The sequence below is a fragment of the Mobula birostris genome, chromosome 4 (assembly GCF_030028105.1).
Source record: "Mobula birostris isolate sMobBir1 chromosome 4, sMobBir1.hap1, whole genome shotgun sequence".
NCBI lineage: Eukaryota > Metazoa > Chordata > Chondrichthyes > Myliobatiformes > Myliobatidae > Mobula > Mobula birostris.
Window position 1 is genome coordinate 98,650,215 of NC_092373.1, and position 16,701 is coordinate 98,666,915.

Here is a 16,701-nt window from a genome sequence, read left to right on the forward strand (position 1 = left end):
TTGGCCCTTCTCCAAGTTAGAAACTTAACTCGAGGACCAGACTTATCCTTATCCATAATTAATTTGAAATTAATGACATTATGGTCACTGGACCCAAAATGTTCGCCTACACATACTTCTGTCACCTGACCTGCCTGGTTCCCTCATAAGAGATCAAGTATTGCATCCTCTCTCATTGGTACCTCTATATATTGATTCAGAAAACTTTCCTGAACACATTTGATAAACTCCACGTCATCTAACCCTTTCACAGTGTGGGAGTCCCAGTCAATATGTGGAAAGTTGAAATCCCCTACTTACAACTTTCTGTTTCTTACATCAGTCTGCTATCTCTCTAGAGATTTGCTCCTCCAATTCTCTCTGACTATTGGGTGGTCTATAATACAACCCTATTAGTGTGGTCACACCTTTCCCTTTCCTCAGCTCCACCCATATGGCCTCTGTAGACGAGACCTCTGAGCTGTCCTGTCTACGCACAGTTGTGATATTCTCCCTGACTAGTAATGCCACTCCACCCCCTTTCATCCCTCCCCCTCTGTCACGTCTGAAACAACGGAACCCCGGAATATTAAGCTGCCAGTCCTGCCCCTCCTGCAACCAAATCTCACTAATAGCAATAATGTCGTAATCCCACATGTCAATCCACGCCCTAAACTCATCTTCCTTACCTACAATACTCCTTGCATTGAAATAGATGCACCTGAGAACATTTTTATCATGAACAAACCTTTGATTACTGTCAATACATGCAGTCCTCACATGACCTTTATCCTCCTCCACCTCACTACCTGCTCTAACACTCTGGTTCCCCTCCCCCTGCAAATGTAATTTAAACCCCCCTGAGCAGAACTAGCAAACCTTCCGCAAGGATGTTCGTCCCCCTCCAGTTCAGGTGCAAACCATCCCGTCGGAACAGGTCCCACCTTCCCTGGAACAAGGCCCAATTGTCCAGAAACATGAAGCCCTCCCTCCTGCACCATTTCCTTAGCCACGTACTTAGCTGCATTATCTTCCTATTTCCAGCCTCACTAGCACGAGGCACGAGTAGCAATCCTGATATTGCAATAATCCTGATATTGGCGGTCCTGTCCTTCAACCTTGCACCTAACTTCCTAAGCTCTCTTTTCAGGATCTCCTCCTCCTTCCTATCCATGTCATTGATCCCTACACGGACCACAACATCTGGCTGCTCACCCTCCTTCCTGAGAATACCGAGAACTCAATCCAAGATATTGTGGACCCTGGCACCAGGGAGGCAACAGACCATCTGGGATTCTCAATCTCTCCCACAGAACCTCTTATCTGTCCCCCTAACTATCAAATCCCTTATCACTACTGCTCTCCTCTTTTCCCTCCTTCCCTTCTGAGCTGAGGGTCCAGTCTCGGTGCCAGAGACACAACCATTGCAACTTGTCCCTGGTAGGTCATCCCCACCAACAGTATCCAAAACAGTATACTTATTATTGATGGGAATGGCCACAGGGCTGCTCTGCTCTTTCTGTCTATTCCCCTTCCTTCTCTTGACAGTCACCCAGCTACCTGCCTCCTGACTTTTAGGGTTGACCATCTCCCTGAAACTCCTGTCTATTTCTGCCTCGGCCTCACGAATGATCTGAAGTTCATCCAGCTCCAGTTCCAGTTCCCTAACTTGGTTTGTCAGGAGCTGCAGCTGGATGCACCTTTTACAGGTGTAGTCATCAGGGACAATTGTGCTCGCCCTGACTTCCCACGTACTGCAAATGGAACACTCGACTGTCCTAACTGCTGCCTCTATTACCTACTCCTAAGTTAATTAGAGTAATTAAAGGAACTTACCCGGCCTTACCTCACTGGGAGCAGGCTCATCCTCAGCCTCTGCTCGCCGAAGCCTTTCGAGCCAAAGCCTCAAAGTCTGCTCCTACCCTGAGCCACTTACACACTGGCCACTCTTCTTCAGTTACTCCTCCTTTTATTTGTCCCTGCCAATTATCTCAAGTACTCACTCCCTCTAATCACCACTCTGTTTAACTCTTCAGTTGCCCTCCACACTCTTTTTTAAAGCACTCTCACCTGAGCTACTTCCCAGCACTCAGTGCTCACCTGAGCCTCTGGCTCCTCCCCCTGCTGCGACCGCTCCTTGATCACACTGATATGTGGAGCATAATACCTAAAAGCTGCTTCCCCATGTTTAGTTTTGACCCTGAGCACGGTAAGTAGACCCACCCCAGATGACCTGAGAGCTCGTAAGGTTCAAAATTCAGCAAGAGATCGGAGATGTATTCTGATCCTTATCATTCAGTGCTTTATAAACCAGTAGTAATATTTTAAAGTGAATCCTCTGGACAGGAAGTTAGTGTAGCGATCTGAAAACTGGAGTGATGTGTTCTACTTTCTGGGTCTTAGTGAGGACTCTAGCAGAGGCGTTCTGAATGAGTTGCAGCTGTCTGAGAGATTTTTTTACAGAGACCTGTGAAAACGCCATTACAGTAGTCAAGCCAATTAAAAATAAATTCATGGATGAGTTTTTCTAGATCTTGCTGAAACATAAGCCCTTTAACTCTCACTATATTTTTAAGATGGCAGTAGGCTAAGTTTGTGATGTCTTAATGTGGCAATTAAAATTTTAAATTGGAGTCCATCACAACACCAAAGTTTCTGGTTTAGTTTTTTGGTCTGTAACAACAGGGATTATGTGTGAGCACTGACGTTTAATCACAAACAGAACAAAATCTGCTGGTACAGGAAATCCAAACAACACACACAAAATACTGGAGGAACTCAGTAGGCCAGGTAGCATCTATGGAAAAAAAGCACAGTCAATGTTTCAGGCTGAGATCCTTCGGCAGGACTTTTTTTTGACACTATTTCAGTTTTCTCTACGTTTAACTGGAGGAAGTTTTGGCTCATCCAATCAGTGATTTATTCAATACAGTTCTTTTAGCGATTATATGGGACGATAATCACTTGATGACACTGTTTTATAAATCTGGGTTTTATAAATCCACATAATTAAGGTAAGATATTTTGTTGTTTGCAATGATTTGAGCTAGAAGGAGCATATACATATTAAACAGAAGAGGCCCTAGTATAGACTCTTGAGGCCCTTTGCATGTCATTTTTGTTCGGTCGATATGCAGCTGCCAGTCAATACAAAATAGACCCTGTTCTGTAAGTACAATTGAAACCTCTTTAGGACTGTACTGGAAAGTCCCACCCAGCTTTCTGTCTGTCCAGTAATATGCCATGGTCAACTGTGTCAAAAGCAGCACTAAGATGCAGTAAAACCAAAGCTGAAGTTTTACCATCATCATGGTTTAAGTGGATGCCATTTAAAACCTTCATCAAAGTAGTCTCAGTGTTATGGTGTTGTCGAAATCCAGACTGGAAAACATCCATTCAGTTGCTTTGTGCCAAAATGCTGTTAAGCTGCTGATAACCAACCTTTTCAATGGTTTTACTTAAGCATGATATGGGCCTGTATTTATTAATTACTGAGGGATCTAGGTTGTTCTTTTTAAAAAGAGGCTCAATAACTGCAGTTTTCAAGGCTTTTGGGAAGCAGCCTGATAGAAAAGAAGTGTTGAAGAGAATGTCTGGCGCCATGCACTTTAAAACATTTTTAAAGGAGGTTGTAGGGAAATTGTCAAGGGAACAGGAGGAGGATTTCAGGTGCAGCACAATTTCTTCTGAAGTGTTATAGTTAAAAGGGTTGAATTGTGTCATCTTAACTAAATTAGTTCTCAGTGAGTGAAAGGATGGCACTGACCTCTGACCTGATGCAGAGACACTGACCGCATGTCTAATCTTCTGAATTTTGTCAGTGGAAAGGATTGCAAGGGCATTACATGACTTTGTAGATAGAAGTTCAGGCGGTACTGATACAGGAGGATGTGTGAGCCTATCAAATGCGGCACGTACATTATTGCTGTTTTTGTTTATAAAGCAAAGAAGGGTTGCCTTGCTCCTCTCAACTCTAAATTATAGATGCAAAGAGTTTCTTTATAAATGTTGTAATGGACCTGGAGTTTTGTTTTCTGCCACCTGTGTTCAGCTTTTTGACACTCTCATTTTTGGAGTTTAACCAGCAATGTGTTTCTCCATGGTGCTTTTTTTCTTCTCAGAAACTACTTTTACTTTTACTTTTGTGGGGACACTGACATCTGTAATTTTAGGGTTGAGATGGTCTGCAAGATCATTGACAGAGGCCAGAGAGAGAGTAGGTGTTGGAGAAAGGGCCTGCATTAATAACACCTTAGTTTTCAGTGATATACAATTTTGTGATTACCCAGTTTGAGTGCTAGTGAATAGAAACAGTCATTTTAAAGAAAATACAAATGATCAGAAAGAGCAACATTGGTTACCACAATCTCAGAACTATTAAAGAGCTATGGAAGTGACTAGTGGCCCTTGTCACATGCTGTGTAAGTCCATGGCTGTCTAGGATGCAGAACACTGCTGTCCTTGGGGTTATCAACATGAATATTAAAATCACCAACAATAACTACCCAAAGTCAATGCAGGCAATAGACGAAGGTCCTGACGAAGGGTCTTGGCCTGAAACGTCGACTGTACCTCCTCCTAGAGATGCTGCCTGGCCTGCTGCGTTTACCGGCAATTTTGATGTGTGTTGCAGGCAATAGACCAGTCTTTCTCAACCTTCTTGCCCTGGAGGAGCCTTGAAATAATTTTCAGGTCTCAGGCAACCCCAGCGTAAACACTATTTTATCTACAGCTCATGGTTCGTGAGCGTGATCAGTAAACTGTAGATAAAATAATCCAAAAATAATTGTCAATGTTCTTTTAAGTAGAGAAAGACTTTTTAACCACGTTTTCTTGAAAAATACAAGCAATTAAGCTTAGCGTACCTTTCTTGAAATTGATCCCTTTCTTTCCCTTTCGTAATTTTTAAAAACTCATAAAGGCAAACTTGGAGGTTCTTTTAAATAGCTGGTTTAAACTAAAATGGGATTTAATTTTTCTAAAGGTAGCCTTGGTAGATATAACTTAAATAAATGCTGTGTACTGATTTTAATTAAAGCTATTTACAACACAAAAATTAATTGACAATGTTGAATAGTAAAGTCACTGAAAACCATAAGCCAAAGGCATAATAAATAACTAAACGGGAAAACCATGAAAAATATGAAAACTTCACAATGTAATTAATTTCTAACATACACGATCCACCTTTTGCAAAGTTTACAACAGCAGAAAGCAGCAGACCAGCAGCTGAGTTGAGCACATAAAAATTCTTCTTTAGAATTAAAAGTTCTCTACATGTTTCTACACCACCGGGAGAGTTTGTTCACTCCCATTAGTCAGCCGGTGGTGCAAGGGAAGTTGGGGGGAGGTAATTCGGGAGGGAGAGGCTGACGTCACAGCCCAAGTTGGGCGAGTCCATTCTATGTTTGGAGAACACACTTCACGCTCCTCATCAGCCGACCATCCTCCCCTCTGTGTCATAGTCATGGTCATAGTCATAGTCATACTTTATTGATCCCGGGGGAAATTGGTTTTCGTTACAGTTGCACCATAAATAATAAATAGTAATAAAACCATAAATAATTAAATAGTAATATGTAAATTAGCCAGGAAATAAGTCCAGGACCAGCCTATTGGCTCAGGGTGTCTGATCCTCCAAGAGAGGAGTTGTAAAGTTTGATGGCCACAGGCAGGAATGACTTCCTATGACGCTCAGTGTTGTATCTCAGTGGAATGAGTCTCTGGCTGAATGTACTCCTGTGCTCAACCAGTACATTATGTAGTGGATGGGAGACATTGTCCAAGATTGCATGCAACTTGGACAGCATCCTCTTTTCAGACACCACTGTCAGAGAGTCCATTTCCATCCCCACAACATCACTGTGTAATACAGCACTCACCAATTATCAGCCTACCGTCCTCCCCTCTGTGCAATACAGTGCTCATTAATTATCAGCCTACTGTCCTCCCCTCTGTGCCCACCAATTAACAGCCTACCGTCATCCCCGCCGTCTAATACAGTACTCACCAATGATCAGCCTACCATCGTCCCCACCGTGCAATACAACACTCTCCAATTATCAGCCTACTGTCATCCCCTCCGTGCAATGCAACGCTCTCCAATTATCAGCCTACCATTGTCCCCTCTGTGCAATACAGTGCTCATTAATTATCAGCCTACTGTCCTCCCCTCTGTGTAATACAACACTCTCCAATTATCAGCCTACTATTGTCCCCTCTGTGCAATACAGTGCTCATTAATTATCAGCCGACAGTCCTCCCCTCTGTGTAATACAACGTTCACCATCAGCCTACGGTCCTCCCCTCGGTGCAGTACAGTCATTATCAATAGCCTTCCCTACCTCACGTCAAAACATGAGAATGGACGGCCCTAAACACGGCCCTACTGTGCTCTGCCATACCGGGCTGAGAGACCATTAATGAGATTGCTAACAGGTCTGCTTTGTCATTGTCCAAAACTGCGAGTGCTAGTAAAGCGTGAAGTTCAAAAAGCAGTGTTTATTTTTATATTAGGCTCTCTGTCGCAGAAACCCGGTTGAGAAACCCTGCAATAGACAGTAGTTCAGCGGAGTCACCAGAAAAGGTTGCACAGTATTTTGGTGGCCCGTGTATAGTTACAAATAAGGCCCGACGAGAGGATTTCAACTGAAGAGCAAGATATTGAAAAGGTACAAATGTTCCATATGATATCTGCTTACACTGGTAAGAATTATTAAACAAAACGGCTATTCCTCCCCCTCGTTTCTTAACTCCGGTCTCACTAATAAAGCTGAAATCAGGAGGAGCCGATGAGGTAAGAACTGTTGATTTGGTCTAGCCAAATCTCTGTTTGAAGCATAAAATCAAGGTTGAGCCCGATAAGTAAGTCATTAATTGAAAGTGATTTGCCAGCCAAAGACCTCTTATTTCGTAAGGCGGGGTTTAGTGTGTTAAAGACATCTTCTGGATTTGGCTTTGGCTGACATGGGTCAGTTTTCAAGCTTTGTAAGTTTGCAGTGTGTATTCTATTTCTTATCAAAACGGGAATGTTGGAGGTCATCGGAAAAACAGCAGATCCCGCTCCGCTATCTTAGCAGTTAGGAACCCGCTCGGATCCTGCTCCGCTAACAGAACTTAGTCATGCACATGAGCTCATTGGAGTGCAATAAAAATGTTAGCAGAAAACATCCATGAACCAATTCATGCAAACACGAGGAAATCTGCAGATGCTGGAAATTCAAGCAACACACACAAAATGCTGGTGGAACGCAACAGGCCAGGCAGCATCCACAGGAAGAAGCACAGTCGACGTTTCGGGCCAAGATCCTTCATCAGGACTAACTGAAAGAAGAGGTAGTAAGAGATTTGAAAGTGGGAGGGGGAGGGGGAGATCTGAAATGATAGGAGAAGACAGGAGGGGGAGGGATGGAGCCAAGAGCTGGAAAGTTGATTGGCAAAAGGGATACCAGGCTGGAGAAGGGAGAGGATCATGGGACGGGAGGCCTAGGGAAAAAGAAAGGAGGAGGGGAGCACCAGAGGAAGATGGAGAGAAGGCAAGGAGTTATTGTGAGAGGGATGGAGAGAGAATAAATAAATAAATAAATACGGGATGAGATAAGAAGGGGAGGAGGGGCATTAACGGAAGTTTGAGAAGTCAACGTCCATGCCATCAGGTTGGAGGCTACCCAGATGGAATATAAGGTGTTGTTCCTCCAACCTGAGTGTGGCTTCATCTTTACAGTAGAGGAGGCCGTGGATAGACATGTCAGAATGGGAATGGGGCGTGGAATTAAAATGTGTGGCCATTGGGAGATCCTGCTTTCTCTGGCGGACAGAGTGTAGGTGTTCAGCAAAATGGTCTCCCAACTCAGTTTGGATAGAGAATGCTGAGCGTTCCCAAAATATATTAAAATTATCAATAAAACTGAAAATCTGTGCTCTGCATTGAACTCGCAGCCATTCACGTAAACAGAGAAACCTATTAAAATGCTTTGAACTTCGACTTAAGTTGGGGATGGGGCCTGAGGTAAAAATGCATAAGACCATAAGATATAGGAGCAGAAATAGGCCATTCGGCTCATCGAGTCTGCTCCACCATTCAATCATGGGCTGATCGAATTCTTCCAGTCATCCTCACTCCCCTGCCTTCTACCCATACCCATTGATGCCCTGGCTAATCAAGAACCTATCTATCTCTGCCTTAAATACACCCAATGACTTGGCCTCCACAGCCACTCGTGGCAACAAGGTCCACAGATTTACCACCCCCTGACTAAAGTAATTTCTCTGCATCTCTGTTCTAATGTCCTTCAGTCCTGAGGTTGTACCCTCTTGTCCTAGACTCCCCTGCCATGAGAAATAACTTTGCAATATCTAATCTGTTCAGGCCTCTTAACATTCAGAATGTGTCTATGAGATCTCTCCTCATTCTCCTGAACTCCAGGGAATACAGCCCAAGAGCTGCCAGACATTCTTCATAAGGTCACCTTTCATTCCCAGAATCATCCTCGTGAATCTTCTCTGAACTCTCTCCAATGTCAGTATATCCTTTCTAAAATAAGGAGCCCAAAACTGCACACGATACTCCAAGCATGGTCTCACGAGTGCCTTATAGAGCCTTAACATCACATCCTTTTACCACTGGCTTTTAGGAATTCAGAAAGACGGCAAAAATCCATTTTAACAGTTCTGATCATTGTCGTACAGTGTCATCAGTGCCAACGTGAACAACAACTCTTTTAACAGACAGGTATTCAATGAGCAAGCCAGGCATGTCAGACATTATTTCTGATCCTTTCGCACCGGGGCAGCAAGTGGTCACAGACAACTTTAATTTGACATTTCTGATAATGGAGTCGCCAATTATCAGCATTGTTGGAGGCAGGATAGAAGACCGAGGAGTAGACAATGGAACGGCAGTTGGGGAGACAGCTCGAGAGCTCGCTGTTTAGGGTGCAGTGGAGATGCTTGCTGCCGTTCTGGAGCGGTGGGTAGTGGCTGTTGTTGAACGCCGCACCTTCCAAGGCAGTGGCCAGGGTACGATTGGAGATGGGGAAGGGGAACTGCTGGCTCCCCTTCCTCCTTCCCGGTAATAGCCCTGGCTTGTCTTGACGAGTTAGCGATTGTCTGACTGGTTTGGAGCAGCTACAGGGCATAGAGAAATGGCATTAGCAGGAATCCAAGGGACAGTTGAATCCAGCTCTCCTTCAGCGGTGGCAAGGGCACCAGCACACAGAGTGACTACAGACTCGAGGAATAGCTTATCGTCTTTAATCTGATGAAGGGAGGTTATCCTTTCATCCAGCTCTGGTCATGGCAGAGACGGCCCTTACAAATTGGCGGAGAGCTGGGTAGTGCTATGTTTTTCCTTCGGTTCCAAGAAGATAACTACTCTTTAGTTATCATCTTTTTCTGGTTGAATGTATAAAATGCCTTGGAACAATCATTGACTCTGCTCACTAATAATATTTCATATCTCCTTTTGGCCTTCCTAATCGCCTGCTTGAGCACTTTCCTGCTATATTAAATTCTACAGGACACAGAGAGATTTTATCTACCTAAATATTGTGTATAATTACTTTGCCTTCCTCACTAAATTTCTAACCTGTCAGTCATTTCCTTACCTTACCAGCCTTTTCTTTACTTGAATATGAAGAGCAGAAGCTCTGCTCAGCTGGTCTCTATCAACAGCCACATGTTAGATGTGGACTTGTTGGACAGCAGCTCCTGTCTTATTCTGTTGTAATTTGCTTTTCAGGCAAGATCCAATTTTATCCTAACTCATAACTATCTTAAAACCTGACTTGTGGTCATGATTCCCAGACTGGTCATCCATTATCAGGTCTGTCAGCTGGCCTGGCTCATTTCCCTAAACAAGGTCTTTTCTCCACTAGTTGGAATCGCCACAAATTGTTTCAAGAAAATGTCTTAGGTTTCTCACAGAATTCCTGTCCCATTTAAGCTTCTTGTATTAAAGAAGTTGCAAGAATACTAGAGAAGTTAAAGCCCCCTCAATGTCAGCCCTCTTGTTTTTGCAGCTTTCCCTAACCCTATTGCTTCACCTCTTGGTGGCTATTGGGGACAATCCCATCAGCATAATTACATTTATCCTCTTTCTAAACTCCACCCAAATGTTCCCTGTGGATGAGCTCACCGGTGTGTTCTTTCTGACTATTGCTGTGCCATTCTCCATTACCAGATGTGCAACCCCTCCACCTCTTTCACATCTAAAGCAATAACATCTAGGAACAATGAGCTCTTGCCCTCACACAGCCAGTTCTCTGCAATTCCATGTACTAATGCAGGTTATATGTTTATCCTCCTTCCCCATAATAGCCCTAGTATTGAAATAAACACATTTCAGCCCATGTCCCACTGCATTTATTAGCCTGCTCCTTGCTGTCCTTCCCTTCAGTCTTGCTTGTCATACCATCTTTCTTACCCTCAAACCTACCACCTGTAGCCCTGCTGCTGTCGTTCCCCTACCACAGCCACTGTGGCCTTCTGAACTAGCAAGCCTCCCAGTAAGGTTATTGGTTCTCCATCAGATCAGATTGCAGATTGATTTGTTTTTACAGGTCCCACTTGTCCGGGAAGAGAGCACAATGATCCTCAAGGAGCAGTGTGCACTCAGCCCTGGAACATCTGGACAGTGTTGATGCACACATCAGGGTGCTCTTCACTGACTGCAGCTCAGGACTATCATTCCCTCAAAAATAGTCCCAGCAGATCGGTGTGTCATGAGAGTTGGAAGATCTATGGCTGTGTGCTGAAAGACCTGAGATCTTTGGGCACAGAGCTCGGAAAAAGTGACGTAATGGACTTTTAACATCATAAACCAGCAAGTTGTTATGTCTCCCCTCTTGCTGTGAAATGGAGACATCTCTTTCTCCTTTATTAGTGAAAGAGAAAGAGCCTGTGGTATGTCAAATACCGGGTGAATGAGGAGTCTTTGGGGTACTGCAACTCTGTATCTTTGCTGTTGCTTTGCTGCAGGCATGAGTGCTCGGTGGTGGGTGCCGATGATTTTTTTGCCGGTGGTGGTGGGCGGGGTAGTGGGGGGAGATCGTTGCTTGTTGCCACTTACGCACAGGAGGAAAGGGAGCTGGGAGGGGACTTCGGGGTTCTAACATTTAACGGTCATTCATTCTTTGGGGGCACTCCTCTGTTTTCGTGGACAGTTGCGAAGAGAAAATATTTCAGGATGTATATTGTATACATTTCTCTGACATTAAACGTACCTTTGAAACCTTTGAAGCTCCAAGACCTAGACCTTGATACCTCCCTGTGCAATTGGATCTTCGTTTTCCTTACTTGCGGACCCCAATTCAGTTTGTATTGGCAACATCTCCTCCACAATCACCACCAGCACTGGTGTACCACAAGCCTATGTGCTTAGACCTCTGCTCTACTCTCTTTATACTTATGACTAAGTACAGCTCCAATACTATATTTAAGTTTGCAGATGACACCACTGTGGTTGGCCAAATTAAAGGTAGTGACAAAACAGCAGATAGAAGGGAGACTGAAAACCTGTCTGAATGGTGCCACAGTAACAACCTCTCACTCAATGTCAGCAAAACCAATGAGCAGGTTATTGGCTTCAATAAACTGGAGGTCTCTGAGCCAGTTCTCAAGAGGGGAATGGAGGTGGAGGGGATCAGTTTATCATTTCAGAGGATCTGCCCTGGGACAAGCACATAAGTGCCATTACAAAGAAAGGCATGGCAGCACCTCCACTTTCTTAGAAGTTTGTGCAGATGCTGCATGCCATCTAAAACTTTGGCAAACCTCTATAGATGCACAGTGGAGAGTATCCTGACTGGTATGGAAACAATAATGCCCAAGAATGGAAAACAATAGTGGATTCAGACCAGACCTCACAGGCAAAGACCTCCCCACCATTCAGCACATCTGCAAGGAGTGCTGCCACAAGAAAGCAGCACTCAACATCAATGGGCCCCATCATCCAGGCCATACACTTTTCTCAGGGCTGCCATCAGGAAGAAGGACTAGGAGGCTTAAGTCCCACACCTCCAGGTTCAGGAGCAGTTATTATCCTTCAACCATCAAACTCTTGAACTAGCATGGGTAACTTCACTCACCTCAACAGTGAACTGATACCATAACCTATGGACTCACTTTGAATAACTTCTTTATTTTTCATTTCTCATCTATTAGGGCACAGTTAGAACAGTGATAATGACTCACTGCTCTATGTTCTTTGTGTGAGTTGTGGGACTTTTAGGAGACCTACAGACTCCCAGAAAACCACATCGGCACCAGATGCAGCAAGCTGCAGCTCCTCAGAGAACATGTTAAGGAACTGGAGCTGCGGCTCGATGACCTTCAGCTCATACAGGAGACTGAGTAAATGATAGACAGGAGCTACAGGGAGGTACTCACCCCTATGTTGCAGGACGCAGGTAACTGGGTGACTGTCAAGAGAAGGAAGGGAAATGGGCAGCCAGTGCAGAGTACCCCTGTGGCCATTTCCCTCAATAGTAAGTGTACCACTGTGGGTACTATATTGTCTGTGCTGGTGGTGTAGTGGCATCTGCATGAGACTTCAGAGCACGAGGTCTCAGGTTCAAATCTAGTCAGCTCCTTGCATGAGCTCTGTGCTGGGTTGAGCATTGAGCTAGCAGATCAGCCTCGTAAGACCAACGCTAAAGAAATAGAAAGGTGGCTGCCCAATACGGCAAGTTGGTGTGGGGAGGGATTTGGATACTGTTGAGGGGGACGGCCTATCTCAGGCACTGAGTCTGGTGCTGTGGCTCAGAAGAGAAGAGCGGTGAAGAAGACTGTAGTAATGATTGGAGATTCCATAGTTCAAGGAATAGAAACAAGATTCTGCGGACGCAATAGAAACACTTAGATGATATGTTGCCTCCAAGATACCAGGGTTAGGGATGTCTCAGATCAAGTCCTTTGGATTCTCAAGGGAAAGGGTGAACAGCCAGAAGTCTTGGTATGTATTGGCACCAATGACATAGGTACGAATGGCTACGAGGTCCTGAAGAGTGATTTTAGGGACTGAGGTAGAAAGCTGAAAAACAGGACCACCAGGGTAGTAATCTCTGCTTTGCTGCCTGTGCCACACATCACTGAGGCTAATAGGAGCATTTGGCAGATAAATGTATGGATAAGGAACTGATGCAAAGGGCAGGGGTGCAGAATTCTGGATCATTGGGATCCCTTCTGGGAAGGAATGACTGTACAAAGGGGATGGGGTACACCTGATCTCAGGTGAGTTATTATCTCTGTGGGCAGGTTGGCTAGAGTTGTTCAGAAGGGTTTAAACCGATTTGGTAGGGGAATGGAAACCAGAGTAATAGGGCTGAGGATGAGCAGGTTGGTTTACGGAGAATTAGAATTTATTTAAATCTTACATCCATCCCACAAAGTGAGGGAATAAAAATCTTTGTACTATGACTCTGTTGCAATGTACAGACATTAGAATCTAAAAGCCTAATGGCTCATAGAAAGATGCTGTCCCATAGCCCGTTAGTTCTGGCTTTAATGCTGTGGTAGCGTTTGCCAGATGGAAGCAGCTGGAACAGTTTATGGTTGGGGTGACTGGTGCCCGAGATGATCTTCCAGGCCTTCTTTATACACCTGCTGCTATAAATGTCCTCAACGGAAGGAAGTTCACATCCACAGATGGTCTGGGCTGTCCGTACCATTTCTGCAGTGCCCAGCGATCAAGGTTCTTGCAGATCCTGTATCAGACAGTGATACAGCCGGTCAGGATACTCTCAATGGTGCCCCTGTAGAAGGTCTTGATGATTTGGGGGCTCATGCTGAACTTCTGCAGTCGTCTGAGGTGGAAGAGATGCTGTTGTGCTTTTTTTTGCCACGCACCCGGTATGTACAGTCCAGGTGAGATCATCGGTGATGTGTATACTGAGAAACTTGAAACTACTCACTCTCTCAACTGCAGACCCATTGACGTTGATTGGGCTGAGCCTGTCTCCATTCCCCCTGTAATTCATAATCAGCTCTTTTGTTTTTTGGACAGTGAGGGAGAGGTTTTTGTCCCAGCACCACTGGGTCAGGGTGTTAACCTCTCCCCTGTAGGCTGTCTCATTACTGCAAGAAATAAGGCCGATCAAATTCGTGTCATCTGTGAATTTGATCAGCAGATTGGAGCTGTGTGTGGCAGTACAGTCATGAGTGTAAAAGGAGTAGAGAAGGAGAGTCAGGACACAACTCTGAGGGGCACCTGTGTTGAGGGTCAGAGCAGCAGAGGTGAGGGGGCCTATCCTTACTACCAACTGGTGATCCGATAGGAGGTCTAGGATCCAGCTGCCCAAGGTGGGATGCAGGCCGTGGTCTCTGAGCTTCCAGAGTACACAACACAGTTGCCGTACACGGTGCCATGTTGGAAAGAGGCAGTGTGTACTGAGACTACTAGCAAGGAGGAGACGATAATGGGGCACAATTGCAGACCACAGGATGAACTGCAATGTAAAAAGGGGACAAAATCAAAAAAGGTGATGAATACAGGACTGAAGGTGTTATATTCGAATGCACACAGTATATGGAATAAGGTAGATGAACTTATAGCACAGTTAGACATTGGCAGGTGTGATGTTGTTTGCATCACTGAATTGTGGCTGAAAGGAAATTATAGCTGGGGGTTTGACATCCAAAGATGCACATTGTATTGAACAGATAAGCAGGAAATCAGAGAGGGTGGGGTAGCCCTCTTGGTAAAAAATGAAATCAAATCCTTAGAAAGAGGTGACATAGGATCAGAAGATGTAGAATCCTTGTATGTGGGGCTAAAAAAACTGCAAGGGTAAGAAGACCTTGATGGGAGCTTCCAGAGTACACAACACAGTTGCTGTAGACGGTGTCATGTTGGAAAGAGGCAGTGTGTAGTGAGAGTACTAGCAAGGAGAAGATGATAAAGGGGCACAAGTGCAGTGCAGAGCAGCCACTGAGTGAGTGGGCCACTGAAGGAGTGGAGCTTTGAGGCTTTGGCTCGAGAGTTTTGGCAGTTGGATTGTGCAATCAAGCCAATCAAGATTTGAATAGCTCAGACTCAGCTGAAAGCAGCTGATTGGGCAATTGAGGTCAGGTGACCAAGCAGTTTGATTGGGCAATCGAAAATTGAAGAGCTCAAACAAATAAAAAGAGCGGTAGCTCAAGCAGAGCAGACAGTGGAGAGCGGCCATTGAGTGAGTAAGCCAGTGAAGGAGTGGAGGTTTGAGGCTTTGGCTAACAGAGGCTTTGGCAAACAGAGGCTGAGGACGAGCTTACTTCCAGTGAGGTAAGACTGGGTAAGTTTCTTTAATTAACTTAGGAGTTGGTAATGGAGACAGTATATAGGGCAGTCCAGTGCTCCGATTGTAAAATGTGGGAAGTCAGGGACAGCACAATTGTCTCTGATGACTACACCTGCAAAAGGTGCATCCTGTCGCACAGAGATGACCTGCTGTGTGCTTACTGCATTTGGTAGGAAAGATTTTCCAAAACGATCCTTGTGACAGCAGAGCTGAATGAACCTGTTCGAAAGGGTGTTCTGCTGCTTATTAAGTAGGTCATGGAGAGGATGTGCCAGATTGTCCATAATAGATAACTGTTTGTTTAGTGACCTCCTCTCCACCACTAACTCCAGAGTCCGGGTTGTAGCCAAGGATGGATCCAGCCTTTTTAATGAGTTTATCTGGTCTTTCTGCATCACCAGCACCGATGCTGCTCCCCTAACTTAAGCAGTAAACAAGACTGAACTCACTACAACAGACTGGTAAAAGATCTTCAACATCCTGCAGCACACATTGAAGGATCTCAGCTTCCTTAGGAAATAGAATCTGCTCATCCCCTTCTTGTAAACATAGAAACATAGAAAACCTACAGCACAATACAGGCCCTTCAGCTCACAAAGTTGTGCCGAACATGTCCCGACCTTAGAAATTACTAGGCTTACCTATAGCCCTATATTTTTCTAAGCTCCATGTACCTATCCAAAAGTCTCTTAAAAGACCCTATCGTATCCGCCTCCACCACCATTGCTGGCAGCGCATTCCACACACTCACCACTCTGAGTAAAAAACTTACCCCTGACATCTCCTCTAAACCTACTCACCAGCACCTTAAACCTGTGTCCTCTTGTGGCAACCATTTCAGCCCTGGGAAAAAGTCTCTGACTATCCACACGATCAATACCTCTCATCATCTTATATACCTCTGTCAGGTCACCTCTGATCCTCCGTCGCTTCAAGGAGAAAAGGCCAAGTTCACTCAACCTATTCTCATAAGGCATGCTCCCCAATCCAGGCAACATCCTTGTAAATCTTCTCTGCACCCTTTCTATTACTTCCACATCCTTCCTGTAGTGAGGCAACCAGAACTGAGCACAGTACTCCGAGTGGGGTCTGACCAGGGTCCTATACAGCTGCAGCATTACCTCTCGGCTCCTAAATTCAGTTCCATGATTGATGAAGGCCAAAACACCGTACGCCTTCTTAACCAAGGAGTCAACCTGCGATACTGATAGTGGATGAACAGCCATGATCACAGTGAATGGCGGTGCTGGCTTGAAGGGCCGAATGGCCTACTCCTGCACCTATTGTCTATTGTCAACTGCTTTGAACGTCCTGTGGACTCGGACCCCAAGATCCGTCTGATCCTCCACACTGCCAAGAGTCTTACCATTAATACTATATTCTGCCATCATGTTTCACCTACCAAAATGAACCACTTCACACTTATCTGGGTTGAACTCCATCTGCC